Source organism: Hevea brasiliensis, chromosome 6, assembly GCF_030052815.1.
Source record: "Hevea brasiliensis isolate MT/VB/25A 57/8 chromosome 6, ASM3005281v1, whole genome shotgun sequence".
NCBI classification, from domain to species: Eukaryota; Viridiplantae; Streptophyta; class Magnoliopsida; order Malpighiales; family Euphorbiaceae; genus Hevea; species Hevea brasiliensis.
Genome location: NC_079498.1, coordinates 50,764,697 through 50,771,079, shown reverse-complemented (window position 1 = coordinate 50,771,079; position 6,383 = coordinate 50,764,697). Strand labels below are relative to the sequence as shown.

The 6,383-nt window shown below is 29.9% G+C and overlaps 1 long non-coding RNA gene across 1 annotated transcript; it reads right to left on the bottom strand.

The window, feature by feature from the left end:
* Positions 1-3,347: 3,347 nt before the first annotated feature.
* LOC131180819 (uncharacterized) lies at positions 3,348-5,613 on the bottom strand. Its single transcript, XR_009149498.1, has 2 exons — positions 5,182-5,613; positions 3,348-4,056 (listed from the first exon to the last, which is right to left on the bottom strand). It is a non-coding gene; the product is annotated as an uncharacterized LOC131180819 (long non-coding RNA).
* Positions 5,614-6,383: the final 770 nt, after the last annotated feature.

Below are 6,383 nucleotides of genomic sequence, written 5' to 3'. Positions count from 1 at the left end.
AATAAAGGGTTTTTAAGGGCCATAAGCTTGTATTATTTAATTGAGCTAGATTGAATAATAAAGCCCATTAAACTTTTAATTTTAGCTATTAAAATGAATGTGGGCTTAAATATTTTGAGTTTTATTAAAAACACATTTTAATTAATTAAGAAAATGAAAAAAAAAGAAAAGAAAAAAAAGATTTGCATTCGGTAGAAGTTAACTTATATTATTATTATTATTATTATTATTATTATTATTATTATTATTATTATTATTATTAGATAGATAAAATTAAAACATAAGAAAAAATTAAAAAAGGGATAAAATCCCTTGTTGCTGCATATTAGGAAGAGAATTTTTTATTTTATTTATTTTTTTATCTTTTTAAATTTTAAAAACCTAATTAGATTGAGTTAGTCTTATCCTATTACCCTCTCTGCTATAAATTCATCATTATGATTAGGGTTTTGGGAAGGGAATGAACGTGGCTGAAAATTAAGCAATTTAGGTGTTTTTTTATTTTAGTGTATTTTGGTACAGGGAGAGCTGCTTCGTAGTGGTTTTCTCTCCATTCCAAATAAATTTGTCTAATCTTCCTACAATTGCACACTAATTACCATAAATTCACCTAGTTCTAGGTTAATTAATTGAATAATCACTAAAGTTATTTTCTTTTATTGTGTTCTTGCCATTCTAAGCCATCCAATGTACCAAGGAGACTTCATTATCCCAAGGAAAATAATTGCAAAGAGGCATGTTTTTTATTGGGCACCTTTAGTTTCAAAGAATGTATTATCAAATGTTTCTATTTTTCATGGTTTCCAACATGTAAATGGCATTTTTTCAATAGATTTATTGGATTGTTTCCATGTGGAATAGCCTTTTGAATCACCTTAAAAGTATTTTTCTTTAATTGTTTATGAATTCTTAAAGTTTCTGTGTAAGTCAGGATTTATTTTTGTGCAACCTGATTTTGCAAAATTAATTTCCATATTTTAAATTGCTTGTTTTGAGTTGCCATTTTTTCTAGTATACCTTTAAGATTTCTAGATTAGGTTAACATTTTTACACTTATAAAATTAATTACAGATTAATAGGAATAATTTTTAGAAAATCATTGCTCAAATTTGTCCAGTTTTCGATAACAGCAGTTTGTTTTATTTTTCTATATTAAATCTTGCATGGATAAATTTTATTCTCTATACTATATTTTAATTTGATGTGTTAACTATCATGTGTAAATTTTAAGAACTTTATAGGCAAGTTTGACATTTTTAGTGAATTTTATAAGTTTGGTGTCTAGATTTATATTCTACATCAAGTCAGATTTTGTGAATTTTTATGGGTCCATGTGGCACACGATTTTGTGGTTTATTATTCATGTGTTTTAGTTTAGTGCCTTAGGAGTCTCTAAAAAAATTGGCACAAATTTTAAAGGTATTTTTCTATGCGAATTAATTTTTTTTTTTTTTTTGTACTCAAATATGCCATTTTTGGTAGAATTGGAATCCTCATGTGGTTTGGTTTCTTTTGTTTCCTAATGTCAATCTAACTTGTTCTTTTGTATTTTACATGAGTTTGGAGACCTATGAGACCTAGAGATGGGTAGAAGATTGAGAGTTTGCCTAAGGAATAATTTCCTAGCTAAATTCAAATTGTGAAGCACAAATTTTATTTTTTTAGTAATTTTATTTTAATTTTAATTCTAATTTGTTTTGATAATTATCTTTTTTTTTGTATTTTAGTTATTTACTTTCTGTAATTTTTAATTATTTTGGCCTTTAATTATTATTTCATTATTTTTTAATAATTAATAAATGTAAATAAGTTCAAGCCTAAAAGAAGAGGGCCGAAACCAAATGAACAAGGAAAAATAATAAATTGGACCCTTTAATGGATTTGGCCCAATTCAAGATAGAATTCCAATGCCTCTTATACGAGGTTAATGGGCTTAAAGTCTTATAATAGTTGTAGGTTAATTTTTTTAATTTTTATTATTGGGAATGTAAAGTATATTTTAAGGTTTTCAATCTCTATTCTCTTCTCCTTTTTTTTAGTTTATGACTTTTTTTTCTTTTTAATTAATTTGAATGTTTTCAAATAGACTTTAAACATGTAATTGGGTGTAGTAAAAATGCATATAGGGTAACATGGTAATTAATGGGTCTAAGTACATAACCTAAAAACTTTGACATGTTAGGACCCTCCTCTTATGTATGTACTTTAGATTGAATTACTTAGAATTCTTTCTTCTGTATATTATGTAAAATGACTTAGAATGTATTTAACCTAGTTAAATATACATATAGGGCAAGTGGGTAAATAAGGTAATTCTTTTAATTTAAAAATGCCACATGATAGAATTTTTTATACGCATGCACATACATGTTATTTCTTTGAATGGTTGATTTTTTGAATTAATTGTGTATGTAACTTTAGACTTGTATGAATGTATGAATAAAGAACTAAATAAAAGAAACAATGAAATAGACTTTATGAATTATTAGTAGAGATTGGCCATTGTTCTAAGATAAGTCTAAGTAGAGAGAGTGTTTAACACCTTCCCCCTTTTGTACCCACTATCCCGAATCTAGGCCATTGGGCTTATAGTAAAAGAAGGGTAATTGACATCTGTAAAAGGGTAAGTTGCCACCCATTTCCCTTTTTATGAATTTATTCCGATTATTATCCTAGCGGCAACTTCTTTCCTCTGCCTTTGTGATGTTAATATCCTAGCATCGTGGTAGTGTTATGGGAAGACGATGCTAAACCAGGTTTGAGGATGCCACACACACTACTAATTTTAAATCATCACCAAACTCGTGAGAAGTGCAAAGTCATGGATTTAATAAGTTTTTATCCAATTTGTTATTTAATAATAAAGGTATTCCTGAATGAGTTCCTAATATTCTATGCCAGATTAATTAATTAAATTAATTAAATTTAAAACTAGTAGTGCTTGTAATTTTCTATCATGGGTCATCGATGCATATATTGATTGAGCAATTGGCTTACAGCAACTCCAATTTAGCATTTACGTATTTTATCTAGTGTTTCCCACTTCAAAAACTTGTGCCAAGAGGATCACAATCACTTTCATATGTACCAACTCCTTACACTTGCTAAATTTTTCATTTTCATTTGCAGGTGTGACTTACCTTATTGAACTCATATACCATGGTTCTTCCTTCATTTTATAATACATTCCCCTTTATGCAATTTTGTATCGACTCAAAATTTCACCAACTTTAGGTATAGATTCAATAAGCAATCATGATTTCCACCAACTTCTAATGTAACCTTTCACATCAATAAAGCTGTGGCTGATAATTCTTTCTGAAATTCAATGGGGAATGGAAACAATATGAGGAAATGAGGGCATTTATAGCTGAGATAAATTTTGACAACAGTCCTTGAACTTATCTATTATAACATTATAGTCCTTCAACTTAAAAATGTAACATAAAACCCCTTCAACTTTTAAATTTTGCATAGTAAAATTCATCTAACCTTTAATTGTCGGTTTTTTAGTTAGACGCTGACTTGAACAGTTCTGGTGTGGAGCTTAATCAATATTTCTCTTTTCTCTCTCAAGTTATGTCTAAATTAAATCATTTTTCTCACTATAAACAAAATAATTTTTCAGGTGCAGAGAGAATAATTTTACAATTTGAATAAGAGAGAAGAGAGAAATGTTGATTAAGAGCCATGCGGGAGCTGTTCACATCAGTTTTCAACTGAAAAATCATTAATTGAAAGTTAGAGAGATTTTACTATGCAAAATTTAAAAGTTTAGCGAGTTTTATGTTAGTTTTAAAGTTTAAGGACTGTAGTGTTACAACCATATAAGTTCAGGGATAGTTATTGAAATTTATCCTTTATAGCTGGGATTTTTATTTATCAAATGTTGCATTTATATAAATAATAGATTTCAAGCATTTGAGACTAACCCTTTCTTACAAAGAGTGTCAATCAATACATTAAAAGGAAAAACATATGGTTGTTTCTTTTGCCCTTCCATTTCCTTCAGCAGCAAGGCCAAGGCTTGCTTCCTCCAGCCTGAAATGCAAAGACCTGATATTAAGGAGGTGGTGAACACATTAGGCTCCACATTAGACCTGATATTTTACTTTCATGTGTTATTTTATAATTACAAATTAGATTTGTATATTTAAAAAAAAAAAGGAACATCTTTAATTTTGGTTACATTATACATTTTGTCATTTTGTCTATTTTTGTAGATTTAACTGTCAATCAAGAATGTAAAAGCAGTTAATGATTTCCACCCAAAAAGGAAAGAAACAAACATAGGTGCTTATTAGTCCTCCATGTGTATTACATCCTCCCTTTTTAAAATGTTGTCATTCAACTTGACAAAATAGTGATTGACCTATCCTCTTCAACCTTCATTTACTTCCATGTTCATTGTAAATTCCCTTGATTGAAATTACAATTAGAGAAACAAAATTGCATGATAAAACCAAATAATCATAGTTCATGTTCTGAATGCTAAATCTAAGCAAACTCAAATGTGATGTAAAAAACCTAATTCAAAAATTGGTAAGTGATGTAGAAAACCTAATCCTAAGACAGTGAATCTATAGATAACTGTACAACTTGAGTTCCTAATCCTAAGACAGTTCAACAATGGAGAATATGGAATATGTAAAAGCGAGTGACTCACAAAAACTAATTACTTGAACAACAACAGAATAAATATATTCCAAGTAACAAAAGTTAAAGTAAATAAAGAAGGAAATGGTCAAATCACAGATTGCAGAATGCATTTTCCTAAGAAACTCAGTTGACAGGTTTGGATATTAAACATTAACTATCATCTATGACAAGAATTGGCACTTCACATTAGCTTGACATCATGCAAATCATATTGACAATTTTTAACAATCTGACATTCAACATGTGCTCCAAAAAAAGGAAACAAGAAGCACCTCAGTTCAAAAGCAGGAAAAAAAAGTATGAATAAGGCAACAAAAACCAAACAAAGCCAGTTTTCACATATGAAGCCAAAAAAACAACACATTTCATGTAGAGGTGAGAAACAATTCCCAACATAAACACCCAAACTACCATTATGATAATAATAAAAAAAAATCTCGATCACAAAAACTATTTTAAGAGCTCAAAACAGAGAAATTAAATTCAAAGAAAGAAAATAGCACAATAAGCAATAGTACTAACCTGCTTTCCACCATAAATCACGCCTCAAACAACTTATCCTTCCACTAATTGTCAATCAAGCAGAGGGCTAATGGTAGTTACAAAGCATGAATAGCAGGATAGGTATAACCCATCCCTCTACTAACTCTCAAAGTAAGTGCAAAAGAAATTGACAAAGAAAGGAGAAGAAACTGGCTCTATCAATTATCAATCAAGCATTAACTGTCGTATGGGTTAGCAAGCACAAAAGAAATTGATAGATAATGGACAGTAAGAACAGGGGGGAAAAAAAAGGAACAGTAGGTCAACTAAAACCAGAACTTCACCCAAAAAACCTTGAGATCATGTAAAGGGAGGGATCTCAATGAAGCTAAGGAAATGTTGTCATTTTACCTCCACGGCGCGTGAATAAGGGAGAAGCCAGCAAAGAAAAAGAGCAGCAGAAAAGAAGAAGCCACTGAAGAATAAGAAAATAAGGGCTTTATATGGAAATAGACGGCCCATCAGAATCAGCCCAACATAAGGCCCAATCACCCTCTCCTGTAGATCTACTGTGGGAATTTTCCAAGAAAATTAATAGGTTTTATGTATTCTTCCTAATTCTACATCAATTGATATCAGAGTCACAAAATCCCCTTAATACTTGTTGGTACTGCAACAATTGGCATCAAGATGAGACTAATTATAATAAAACTATAATTGAAGAAAAATATTAGGACATTAGATTCGATAAGGGTCAGTTACTTTCTATATGTCATTGGATAGATATGTGAACATGAAATGTGTTCTACCTTACGTGGTCAATATTGAGAAGTCAAACAAAATTTACTAGATAAAGAAAGAGAATATCAAGATCTTCAACAAATTTTGCAAGATGGGGAAAATGAACTTGAAGAATGGAAGAGAAAATTTGAGATTTCAAGTATGCTTAAAATGAAATCACAACCTAATGAATTATTAAAAGTAGGGCTTAACAAGTTATCAACAGCTGCGAGAGAACTTAAAGACCTAAAGCAAGAAAAGCAACTTAACGTTGAAGATGAAATTGAAGAAGAACTGCTTGAAATTGAAGATGATCAAGCTACAAAGCCAATTGAAGAATCTGAAGATTTGTTAGAAACACATGTTGAAGAGACTATTCTAGAGCAAGAAACTGATGAAGCAAATCAAACCATGGAGACTTCAATGGAGATTAAAGAAAACCAAGTTGTTCCTATTGAATA